Source organism: Heptranchias perlo, chromosome 1 (assembly GCF_035084215.1).
Source record: "Heptranchias perlo isolate sHepPer1 chromosome 1, sHepPer1.hap1, whole genome shotgun sequence".
NCBI classification, from domain to species: domain Eukaryota; kingdom Metazoa; phylum Chordata; class Chondrichthyes; order Hexanchiformes; family Hexanchidae; genus Heptranchias; species Heptranchias perlo.
In genome coordinates, this window is record NC_090325.1 from 168,641,317 (window position 1) to 168,654,443 (window position 13,127).

At 45.2% G+C, this 13,127-nt stretch overlaps 1 long non-coding RNA gene across 1 annotated transcript in view; it reads left to right on the top strand.

The window, feature by feature from the left end:
• Positions 1-11,784, top strand: part of LOC137302007 (uncharacterized) — a 42,955-nt gene extending 31,171 nt beyond the window's left edge. The window contains exons 3-4 of the long non-coding RNA XR_010958408.1: positions 1,306-1,432; positions 11,662-11,784. This is a non-coding gene — a long non-coding RNA (uncharacterized lncRNA). The remainder of the gene's footprint in view (positions 1-1,305; positions 1,433-11,661) is intronic.
• The last annotated feature ends 1,343 nt before the right edge of the window (positions 11,785-13,127 follow it).

Below are 13,127 nucleotides of genomic sequence, written 5' to 3' on the forward strand. Positions count from 1 at the left end.
ATCCATAAAACCCTGCTGAAAGTGTGTATGTATGGATATCAGGTGGGGACAGCATGATGCTCACCTGAGAGACTTAGTGGTTTGAAGTGAATTTTACTGCTTTCAGATCTGTCTCTATTGGTGGTGCAGAGGAGGGACAGACACAAAAGGGATGAGTTTAACCCTACCTACTCAACGGAAACTGGGCAGGTGGGCAGTTAAAATTGGCTGGATGACTTATATGCCAATGTGACTCGTGGTGTCCCACAAGGATCTGTGCTGGGGCCTCAACTAGTCACTATATTTATTATTAACTTAGATAACAAACAGAGAACCATGTATCCAAGTTTGCCGATGACACAAAGATTGCTGGCGTAATAAGTAGTATAGACGGGAGCATAAAATTTCAAAGAGACATTGATAAATTAAGTGAGTGGGCAAAACTGTAGCAGATGGATTTCAATGCAGGTAAATGTGAGGTCATTCATTTTGGATCAAAAAAGGATAGATCTGAGTATTTTTTAAATGGTGAAAAGCTAGGAACAGTGGGGGTCCAAAGAGATTATGGGGTCCATGTACACAAATCACTAAAATGTAGTAGTCAGGTACAAAAAATAATCAAAAAGGCTAATGGAAGGTTAGCTTTTATAACTAGAGGGCTAGAACATCAAGGTGAGGAAGTTTTGCTACAGCTATACAAAGTCCTGGTTAGACCACATCTAGAGTACTGTGTATGGTTTTGGCCAACGCACCTTAGAAAGGATATATCGGCCTTGGAAGGAGTGCAACACAGATTCACCAGAATGTTACCAAGGCTCCAAGGGTTAAATAATGAGAAGGGATTACATAAACTAGGATTGTATTCCCTGGAATATAAAAGGTTAAGGGGTGATTTGATTGAGGTTTTTAGGATTTTGAAAGGAATTGATAGGGTAGATAGAGAGAAACTTTTTCATTTGGTGGGGGAGTCTAGGACAAGGGGTCATAACCTTAAAATCAGAGCCAGGCCATTCAGGAGAGAAGGTAGGAAACATTTCTTCACACAAAGGGTGGTAGAAGTGTGGAACTCTCTCCCACAAAAACTGTAGATGCTAGCTCAATTAATCATTTTGAATCTGAGATTGATAGATTTTTGCTAGCCAAGTGTATTAAGGGATATGGAGCCAAGGTGGGTGGATGAAGTTAGGATACAGATCAGCCATGATCTCATTGAAAGGTGGAACAGACTCGAGGGGCTGAATAGCCTACTCCTGTTCCTACGTTCCTGTGTTCCTATATTCTGCCTGGATCCCGCCGTCTTCAATTTTAACCTGCTCTTCTGAACAGGCGACCAAGGCAACCATCTGAAGCCAGTGGGATCCTTCTTTAAATATGCAGATCATGGTTCGATGTTGCGTTCCCACCAGGTGAAGACAGCAGGAAGATGATCCAGGGACAGAAGAGGCCATTTAAGGTAAGTTTTTTCACTTTCCTTCGGGGCCAGGAGAAGCACATCAAGGCAAGCTTAGACCTCCCCTTCCCTGGGTGCCTTCTCCTTCCTATTAAAATAAATGGTATCCCACAGCAGAATTTCAATGCCAAAGGTATATATTGCGACCGTACTGTTACTAATTTACATTAACAATTTGGATTGAAAAGCTGAATGCAAACTGAAGGGGCAGCTGAATCTGAGGAGGAAGCTTGAGAACTACAAAACGAGTTAAACAAAATATTTAAGTCGGCCAAGCAATGGCAGATGAAAATTAATATAAGCAAATGTAAAGCACTGCATATATGGAGAAAAATGTGCAACGTAAGTGCTCTATGAATGGTGTTGAAATTGCTAAGGATGGATTTGAAAGAAATCTAGACATTTTAGTAAATGCAATGCTCAACATGTTCAATTATTGCAGTCAACAGAACAAATAGAATATGGAATTACATAGCCCAGAGGTTCTCAAACTAGGGGGTGTGTTTCCCCCCTGGCAGGCTGGGGGGGACACACACAATGAGGTTGTCAGGAGAGGAGGAAGGGCTGGCACCATACGAGAACGAGCAATGTAGCCTTGTATAGACAGAGGAGGTGCATTATGGGCGATTGCAACACCGCATGGGATGTTTGAATCACTGTTGATTTCTCGGAGCAGATGTTGGACCTATCAGTGTCGCCTGCAGACTCTGTGAATAGGAAGCAAACAAAGTTTGCTTTTGAAGAGCAATTGTACGAGTGAAACCTCTCTGTACAATGCCGACTTCTTTATTTTACTCTCCACATTTTGATAAGATTGTATGGTAGAAACAATATACGATTTTACTTGTTAGGACCCCAGCAGAGTGCAGATGTGAGATTCACTGTCGGCTGCTCTCATAAGTGTAAAACAGCACAACCTGCAGGGAGCCAACGGCAGCGGAGACCCAGGAAAATGTAGGTTTATAAATCTGCTGTCAGGTTAGTGGCTGCTTTCCCAGTAAAGTAAATGTAGGGAACACAATCCCACTCACTAATAACCAGCATCCAACACTGAAAGCATCATAGAGGGGGAGAGCAGCACAGGAAGATAACTACCCTCAGACAGGAAGAATGCCCGGTCTTCTAAAGCACAAACGTGTCTGGCTTGATTCAAAGATCACTAAACTATCATATACTGAAACTGAGAACACCCTCCCTAACCCAAACTACTGAGCATTGTTTCCCAACATTTTGGATGATGGAGCACATTCTCCCTGGGATCACAAAGATCTCTTTCCTTTGCTTCATGTTACCATGTGCACAATATGAGTTTGCCAGATTTAGGTCACAGTTTTGACTTCATAGCTCTTCCCCACTTGTGGCGAGGCAGGGAACTAGCCTGAATGGCTCTGCAGAGATAAGTTAAAGATTGTCTACCCTCTGAACTGCTTCTCTAGTCTGGGAGATTGACTAGCAGTACTTTCCAATGCATTGTAAGGGCTTTATGACTTGCACAGGAGCTGTGTGATTGGAGGATGACTGTTGATGCAGGGAGCTCTTGTATTTGTGTAGCTTTTGAATCTTTTACTGAAGGTTCCAGCTAAACAACTCAAAACATAGTTGGTTACTGTGTGCAAACACCGCTTTGGTGCATCAGCAGAGAACCTTGGTGCATGCACTCTCGTAGGCCTGGTACCAATTCGGATGGACAGATTGGTGAGGTCTGGCATGCAGATTGGAGGATGTGGGATTTAGTAGTGCGCAAACTTTATTCAATGTTTTAACATAACTGACCAGTGTGTAAACGTAGTGACGGGACGGGACCTGCTTCTATGTTTTACGTGTGCGATGTCTGATCTCCATTCAGACTCCGTGCAGACAGCAGACTGTTATTTTTAGCAAAGAACAGGCACCGTCTACCTTTAAAAGACATCCTCCCTTTAAGAGATTGGGGCTGTTCATCCTGGTGGAAAGTGTGAATTGCATTGAATCGACGTGCAAGACCTGGATTTGAACATAGCTTGCGGGTAAGTACTGAGGCCGGAAGAAGTTCTCATCCTGACTGTGCAGAGGCCACTGGGCGCAGGTTAATAGCAGATCATGCTGCCTATGCCCAGTAATAGGCCCTATTGAATTTTTCCCATACTGTTTCTTAGGAAGAGGGACATGAATCTCTAAAGCGGGGATGAGCCAAAAAAAAGTTTGGGGAGCTCCGATGTAGCAAAAGAGCAGAATACAAGTGATGCTTAAACCATAAAATGCTCTGGTCTGACCAAGCCTGGAGTACCATATCCAACTTTCTGTTACCAACGCACTAACCGAGACATTCAAGTTGTGGAACTGATGCAAGGAAGAGCCACCAGGCTGATACCTAGCATCAAGTCTGATCTTCCAAGAAAATCTGGAGAAACTGGGCATTTCAGCCTTGAAAGAAGGCCACTGGGAGTTGATCTTGCAGGGTTGTCAAAGACAGTAAACTGGATAGAAAAGTTCAATCTCAAACACTACTGCAACCACCGGATCAGATCAAAGCTCTGCAGTCCTGCCACATCCAGTCTTGAATAGTGGTAAACAACTAACAGGAGGAGGACGCTCCGTGAACATCCCCATCCTCAATGATGGCGGAGTCCAGCACGTGAGTGCAAAAGACAAGGCTGAAGTGTTTGAACCATCTCCAGCCAGAAGTGCCAAGTGAATGATCCATCTCGGCCTCCTCCCGAGATCCCCAGCATCACAGAAGCCAGTCTTCAGCCAATTCGATTCACTCCACACGATATCAAGAAACGGTTGAGTGCACTGGATACAGCAAAGGCTATGGGCCCCGACAACATCCCGGCTGTAGTGCTGAAGACTTGTGCTCCAGAATTAGCTGCGCCTCTAGCCAAGTTGTTCCAGTACAGCTACAACACTGGCATCTATCCAACAAAATGGAAAATTGCCCAGGTATGTCCTGTCCACAAAAAGCAGGACAAATCCAATCCGATCAATTACCGCCCCATCAGTCTACTCTCAATCATCAGCAAAGTGATGGAAGGTGTCGTCGACAGTGCTATCAAGCGGCACTTACTCACCAATAGCCTGCTCACAGACGCTCAGTTTGGGTTCTGCCAGGACCACTCAGCTCCAGATCTCATTACAGCCTTGGTCCAAACATGGACAAAAGAGCTGAATTCCATAGGTGAGGTGAGAGTGACTGCCCTTGACAACAAGGCAGCATTAGACCGAGTGTGGCATCAAGGAGCCCTAGTAAAATTGAAGTCAATGGGAATCAGGGGGAAAACTCTCGAGTGGCTGGAGTCATACCTAGCACAAAGGAAGATGGTAGTGGTTGGTGGAGGCCAATCATCTCAGCCCCAGGGCATCACTGCAGGAGTTCCTCAGGGCAGTGTCCTAGGCCCAACTATCTTCATCAATGACTCCATCATAAGGTCAGAAGTGGTGATGTTCGCTGATGATTGCACAGTGTACAGTTGCATTTGCAACCCTTCAGATAGTGAAACAGTTTGTGCCTGCATGCAGCAAGACCTGGACAACATCCAGGCTTGGGCTGATAAGTGGCAAGTGACATTCATGCCAGACAAGTGCCAGGCAATGACCATCTCTAACAAGAGAGAGTCTAACCACCTCCCCTTAATATTCAATGGCATTACCATCGCTGAATCCCCCACCATCAACATCCTAGGGGTCACCATTGACCACAAACTTAACTGGACCAGCCACATAAATACTGTGGCTACAAGAGCAGGTCAGAGGCTGGGTATTCTGTGGCGAGTGACTCATCTCCTGACTCCCCAAATCCTTTCCACTATCTACAAGGCACAAGTCAGGGGTGTGATGGAATACTCTCCACTTGCCTGGATAAGTGCAGCTCCAACAACACTCAAGAAGCTCAACACCATCCAGGACAAGGCAGCCCGCTTGATCGGCACCCCATCCACCACCTTAAACATTCATTCTCTCCACTATCGGCGTACCATGGCTGCAGTGTGTACTATCTACAAAATGCACTGCAGCAACTCACCAAGGCTTCTTCGACAGCACCTCCGAAACCCGCAACCTTTACCACCTAGAAGGACAAGGGCAGCAGGCACATGGGAACACCACAACCTGCATGTTCCCCCTCCAAGTCACACACCATCTTGACTTGGAAATATACCGCCGTTCCTTCATCATCACTGGGTCAAAATCCTGGAACTCCCTACCTAACAGCACTGTGGGAGTATCTTCACCACACGGACTGCAGCGGTTCAAGAAGACAGCTCACCACCACCTTCTCAAGGGCAATTAGGGATGGACAATAAATGCTGGCACTGCCAGCAATGCCCACATCCCATGAATGAATAAAAAAAAAATTAAACCATGACACTCAGACAAGGGGACACAAGTTCAAATTAGTCAAATGTACAATTTATTTCATTAAAAATATTAATATTAAAAGAAAATAATTATCTGCAGTACTACCTCGAGCAACAGCCCTGGGAGGCTGACCTTGGTGTAGATTAGTGGTACTGAGTGTTGGGAGGACGGAAAGTTAAGTTCCACCCTCCATAAACTTGAGCTCATCCAAAACTCCGCTGCCCATATCCTAAGTTGTACCATGTACCGTTCACCCATCACCGCTGTGCTCGCTGACCTACATTGGATCCCGGTCTGGGAATACCTCAATTTTAAAATTCTCTTCCTTGTTTTCAAATCCCTCCGTGGCCTTAACCATCCCTGTCTCTCTAACCCCTCCGAGATCTCTGCGTTCCTCCAATTCTTGCGTCTTGCACGTCCCCGATTGTTATCGCTCCACCATTGGTGGCCGTGCCTTCAGCTGCCTAGGCCCTAAGTTCTGGAATTCCCTCCATAACCACTCTGCCTCTCTACCTCTCTCTCCTCCTTTAAGACGCTCCTTAAAGCCTACCTCTTTGACCAAGCTTTTGGTCACCTGTCCTAATATCTTCTTATGTGGTTCGGTGTCAAATTTTGTTTGATAATGCTCCCGTGAAGCGCCGTGGGATGTTTTACTACATTAAAGGTGCTATATAAATGCTTGTTGTTGTTGTTGTTTGTTTGTTTGTTTGTTTGTTGTTGTTGTTGTATGCATACTCTAGAATCTAGTTTACTTTATTTTGTATGTTAAAAGTAAAACCCAGGAGTGACACCCACGTTGACATATAGTTGTGTTGGAGATTATAGGTGTGACTTAAAATCATAACACTGGGAATTAAGTGAAATATGTACAGGAGATGTACATTATATTCAGGACTTTTAATATTATCGATAAATATTGATAGATGGCTGTCTCTGGTTTCAAAATAAATGTGGTTACCCCTTACATGTCCTGTGAAAAGCCTGCCTCCCAACAGCTGAGCTTAGAATTCACATTGAAGCCTTTGGAGGATTAGCAGCTCATTCAACCACATTCCTGATTCAAGATTCATGGTCGTAAGAGTTATGATTAGGAAAGGAAGATGATTCCCTTTAGTACAGTGTGAATAAAACAACTCGAAAAACAGAAGTTTCTAATGTAAATAAAGTGATTTTAAACAAAAAAGTCTGTGTTTTATAGGAAGACAAAAAATATTTCTCTTTTTTCTGTCCATGATCAATGCAATGGGAGATCAACTAATAATTCATAAAAATGTAATGGAAAAAACACATCAAATGTAATGGTACCTAGTAAACAGCAGCCAACACTAATTAATCCAGACTCCAGTACCATTGACAATTCCAAGGAATGGGAGTATACAATCAATGGAAAGATGCTGAAATGTGTGGATTATCAGAAAGACCTATATAGTTCCCTAAAAATGTGAGTGCAGGTAGACAAACAACAACAACTTGCATTTATATAGTGCCTTTAACATAGTAAAACGTCCCACGGTGCTTCACAGGTACGTTATCAAACAAAATCTGACACAGAGCCACATAAGGAGATATTAGGACACTTGGTCAAAGAGGTAAGTTTTAAGGAGCGTCTTCAAGGAGGAGAGAGAGGCGGAGAGGTTTATAGAGAGAATTCCAGAGCTGAGGGCCTAGCAGCTGAAGGCACGGCTGTCAATGGTGGAGCGATTGCAATCGGGGATGCAAAAGAGGCAAGAATTGGAGGAGTGCAGAGATCTTGGACGGTTGTAGGGCTGGAAGAGATTACAGAAATAGGGAGGGGCGAGGCCTTGGAGGGATTTGAAAACAAGGATGAGAATTTTAAAATGGAGCTGTTCCCAGACCGGGAGCCAACATAGGTCAGCAAGCACAGGGGTGATAGGACTTGGTGCGAGTTAGGATACGGGATGAGCTCAAGTTTATGGAGGGTGGAAGATGGGAGGCCAGCCAGGAGAATATTGGACTAGTCACGTTTAGAGGCGACAAAGGCATGGATGAGGGTTTCAGCAGCAAATGAGCTGAGGCAGGGACGGAGACGGGCGATGTTACGGAGGTGCAAGTCGGCGGTCTTGGTGATGGAGCGGTAATGTGGTCGGAAGCTCATCTCAGGGTCAAATAGGACACCAAAGTTGCGAACGGTCTGGTTCAGTCTTAGACAGTTGCCAGGGAGAGGGGTGGAGTCGGTGTCTAGGGAATGGAGTTTGTGGCGGGGACCGAAGACAATGGCTTTGATCTTCCCAATATTTAGTTGGAGAAAATGTTTGCTCATCCAGTACTGGTTGTCGGACAAGCAATGTGACAAATCAGAAACAGTGGAAGGGTCGGGGGAAGTGGTAGTGAGGCAGAGCTGGGTGTCGTCAACGTACATGTGGAACCTGACGTCGTGTTTTCAGATGTAGCCATAAGAAATAACATATTGAATTTTATAAATTGGGCATGAAGTCCAATAGCAAAGAGGTAATGATAGATTTGTACCAGGCAATTGTTACACCACAGTTAGAATACAGTGTGCAGTTTTTGGTACTCCATTATAGGAAGGACATTAAAACTGTTGAGAATGTACTACACTGATTCACCAGGATGATATCAGCGATGAGAAACTATAGTTAGGAGGAGAGACTTGAGATACTGGGACTATTTCCTCTGGAGCAGAGAAGGCTAAGAGGAGATTTAATGGAGATGTTTAAAATTATGAAGGGTTGTGATAGGGTGAATTGGGAAAGACCTCTGGTTAGGGAGTCGGTAAAATAGTCACAAAGAAAGTCAGGAGAGAGGTTAGGAGAAATTTATTTATGCAGAGAATTGTTAGAACATGGAATGATTTAACACAGTGTCAAGATTTTGGGATTTATGCTAGATATTCTACGCAGGTTCAGCAATATCAACCATTCCCATAAGAGGACCCTCATGTCCCCATGAACCAGAATGTTTCTTTACCTGTCTAATGTTTAGGTCAATGATAATGACACCCAGGGACTTGCTGGAGAACCCTTGCCATTGTAATCTCATGTACTGGAATGTACCACTGTAATCTGACATACTGGAACATACCATTGTAATCTGACATACTGGAACGTACCATGTGCCGCCACCCGATTCACTTTTTCTTGGGTAGGCAGATGAATATACACACTACCAGACCAAAGCTATATACCATCAGACAATTTATTCAACGTGGAGCAGTATTCAGTGCAAAACAGTGCGCTTACCATAATTTATACGTTGCTATCGTCCACAATATATCAAAATGATAAAGACTTTAACATTATCTTTCAACATACATTCAACCTTGAAAATGATTGCTGCTACACGGTGAACCAATGCCAAGAATTCAAACTAGTCCAACTTCTCCACTGGCTACAGATTGTAAACTGATGAGCTATGTGCAGGGACCCCAAAATAACCCTGTTAATTGGAAACCCCAGGCCTCAGGGTTGTCATCAAAAGGACTACAGAGAAGAATTGGTCCCACCCTTACTCACAGGCCAACCCCAGACACAGCTGCTAATCAAAGATTCACTAGCCCAGGGTAGCCTGATTCTTTAATCTGTACTGGTGACTTGAAGCTACTATTGGAACAAGAGATACGAACATACTGCGCTTCTAATTACAGTTGTCATTCTTTATTAATTATATAGAATGTCCCCCACCCCCAGTTTGAAATATCTGTTCCAGCTTTAATTGGAACTTAATGATTTATCCATTCAGCCATCAGACAGGGTGTAACACAATGCCTCTGCATTTAATACATTTGCATATTAAAATAACCTTTTGTTTCAATGGGAACCAGTCACAAGCTGACTATCCCATCAATACCCATTCGGGCAACTTGTCTGGGTTCAGATCCAAATTCAAATTGAACGTGGGACCTATTGGTATGATAAGAAATGATAAAAATGAGAGACTATACGAGAAAATAAGGAAAGAGGGTAAGTGAGGGATAAGGAATGCAGAGAGGGCATACAAGGAGAGCATTTTGAAAAATTTGTATTCTACCAATATATCAGTAAAAAGAGAATTGTGAATAGGATAAACAGATATTGGCAAGGATATTTAACAAGGAAAGAAAATCAACCGGGTTCTATAAAGGGCGGGAGATCTGCTGCGCTAGTTTGCCACCCAGGCACCAAAGTTGAAAATTACCCCATTTCTCTCTTCATATACACACTATCACACACAAATCCTCTCTCACACACACTCTTTCTCCATCCCTCTCACTTACACATGTAGAGTACAGAAAATAAGGAGTCCATCAGAAGATTACAGAAATAAAGCAATCTTTACATGGCACAGTTGCTTTATTGAGATAATATTTTAGTAAGCAGAGGCGCACCTAAAGAGAAAAGATCCACCATCTGTGGGTTCAGTATTTCTGACTCTCGGCTTGTTGCCTGTATTTCTCAAGATTCCCTAATCATGATGATCAGCATGTCTTTTAAAAATACAACAGTAGTGTTAACAAAGCATTTACTGTGGCCTTAACATTGCTCCTATTTCAAGTTTAGAAAATCGGAAGGATGGCACTTGCTGATGCCCCATAATGATTAACATCAAGGACTGGCAATTAAACGAGTGCCAGGCCATTCATGGCTGCACAGCAGTGCATTGTACTGAAGCCCAATAAAACAGTAAACAAAATTGCTGATTCAAAAATAGCTTGAAAAGTAACAGAAATGAAAACAGGAAAAGAGAGACTGGGAAGAAAGACAACATTAGAAATAGGCAAAATTATAAATCATTTATACTGGACAACATCAGTCTGCAATGTTTTAAAAGCAGTCACACATTGGGTGTTTGAGATAATCGGGTAATTTTAACCCCAAGTACACATGGGCAGGGGGCAGGTGGGTAGTAAAAATAGTCGAATTCTTCAGCGGGACTGCACCCTAGCTCCAACTTCAGGGTTTAACACAGGTGCGTTTGAATGCACACAGGCAAAAGAAACCCAGAAGTCCCATCCCTACTTAAAGCCAGCGGACCAATACTTAAAGGGGCATTGTACCTCATTGCGATAGTTGAGGCACTTAATTTTTTGTGTATTAGAAATGTCAAATGAATTTTGCCTTACCTGTTCGGGTTTCCCATCACTTCTGATTCACGTCAGGTGAAAGCAGGCGAGAAGGGCCGGATCCGTGAGGCGAGTGCCTTTATTGCACTGCTTGTGGGCCAGGATCAACAGGAGTGCTTCATCCAGACCCAACGAGCTCACCTGGCATGATCGGACCCCCACGATCAGCTGCCGCCCCACCTATGGTGGACACCCCCGCTGGTGGGCCCTCCCCCCGGTTGGTGGACCCCCCCTCCATGTCTGACACCCCCCACGATGGCCAAGATCCCTCTATACCTCTGACTCATCCCGACCTCTGATCGACTCCACGACATCCTCCGATCTTCTCCACGACAACCTCCGATCTTCTGGCGATGTCCTTCGACCTTCTGCCGACGTCCTCCGATCTTCTGGCGACCTGATCACTTCCCAGCTCGTGATGCCCTCCACGGCCTACCCCGAACCCCCCATGTCCTCCAGGGCCCATGATCACTTCTTTCCTCCTCTCCGATTCCCACCCGAGAGCTAGCCAGCCTGTCAATCAGGCTGGCTGCCAGGCCCGAAACCCGGATATAAAATTTATCGCCCTCATTAAAGGTTGCGATCGCAGATTGCGACCCGCCACCTTCACTTCCGGGTTTCATGTCCGATTATCTCCGCCCCCACCTCCCCGCTCCCTTCCCACCTCCATGTAAAAATCATGTCCAATATTATAAACCATAAGATTGAAGTCTGACCATATTATTGAACACTTGAAGTGTTATGCTTTGGAATGTTACTGCTTATGATATGTAAACCTGCTTATTGTTTGCCATTTTCTGTTTTTACTTCTTGCTAGGAAGGAAGATACCACAGAGAGCAATGACGAACTGATAACTCTTGTGATTGAACTACTAGATGTGAACAGAAATAGTGTTGTACCATCTGTGCTGATATTGGGATTTATTTCACCTCACGTGACAGGACTGTTAGAGATTTCATCTCTCGTGGTAAAATCTTAGGTTTTAAAAAAGTCCATGGGTGAGAACATATTAAAGAAAAGTATTAAACGAGCTTCACTGTTTCTACACTGTTTCATTGTGAATTTGCATTCATTTGTACAGGGAAAAAACACAGATATGCAGGGAAAAAAGATTTTAATGTTTTGGAGATGTTTGATCAGGATAGGGGAGAATTATGTGTTGTATCATAATCAGGTCCACTGGAATATCATGGACATCATGGGCCCGATTTTAGCACCCGCTCTCGGGTGCGTTCTCGGCGGGGTGGCCTCAAAAATCGGAAAAAGGACAACCCCGACCGGATCCCGCCCACTTCCGGGTTCCACGCCGATGCGCCGGCGTGCGCGCGCAGACCCCGCAGGTGGGAATCCCGCAGGCACTTAAAGCCAGCGGGGTTCCACTTGAGAGTATTTATGTAGCTATTTCAGGTCATTAAATGACCTGATTGAGCTGTTTATTTACCAAGTGTGGGATTTTACGTTGAACTGAGACTGTTTCCCATACTGGGGGAAAAACTCTCACTCCCAACGGACGTGTTGCAGCCAGCAGCCTGTGGCAGCTGCCAAGGTGCATTCCACAGGTTGGGGGGGAGACCCTTCACCAACGCAGGAGGACACTCCGTAACATTGGGCAACGCTTGCCCTCCACCACCCTCCTCCAAGCAAGAAGATTCACCGGCGTGGAAGTGCAACCCCTGTGCGAGGACACACTTTTCTACCGTGCACAACCCCTCAGACCTACACCTGCCAGATGGGTGCTGCGTTGACATCCTCGGAGGACGAACAGCATGACCAGCCTCAGCAGCCTCGCAGTCCACGCCGTCCGCCTCAGAGACGTGGATCCCCACAACACGGTGCTGTGGCACATCCACCTGCACAGCAGGATGGAGGGCAACCGCAGAGAGAGATGCATCGCAGGAGGCACTACCCTCCGCAAAGGGTCTACAGACCGAGGCTCAGCTTCATGGACCTCTCTGAGCAGCAGTGCATACGGAGGCTCAGAGTCACTCGCCAGGTAGTCGCCGACATCTGCAGCCTCCTTAATGACGAGCTGCTCCCGGATGGACCAAGCAGCATCTTCTTACCCGTCGTCGTCAAAGTCACCACTGCCCTCAACTTCTTCGCCTCCGGATCCTTCCAGGGTGCCACGGGGGACATCATCAGGGTCTCTCAGTCGTCTGCACACAAGTGCATAAGGCAGGTCACCGATGGGTTGTTCCGCAGGGCCTCGAACTACATCAACTTCGCCATGGATGAGCGCAGCCAGACGGAGAGGGCGGTTGGATTCCATGATGCGGCTGGCT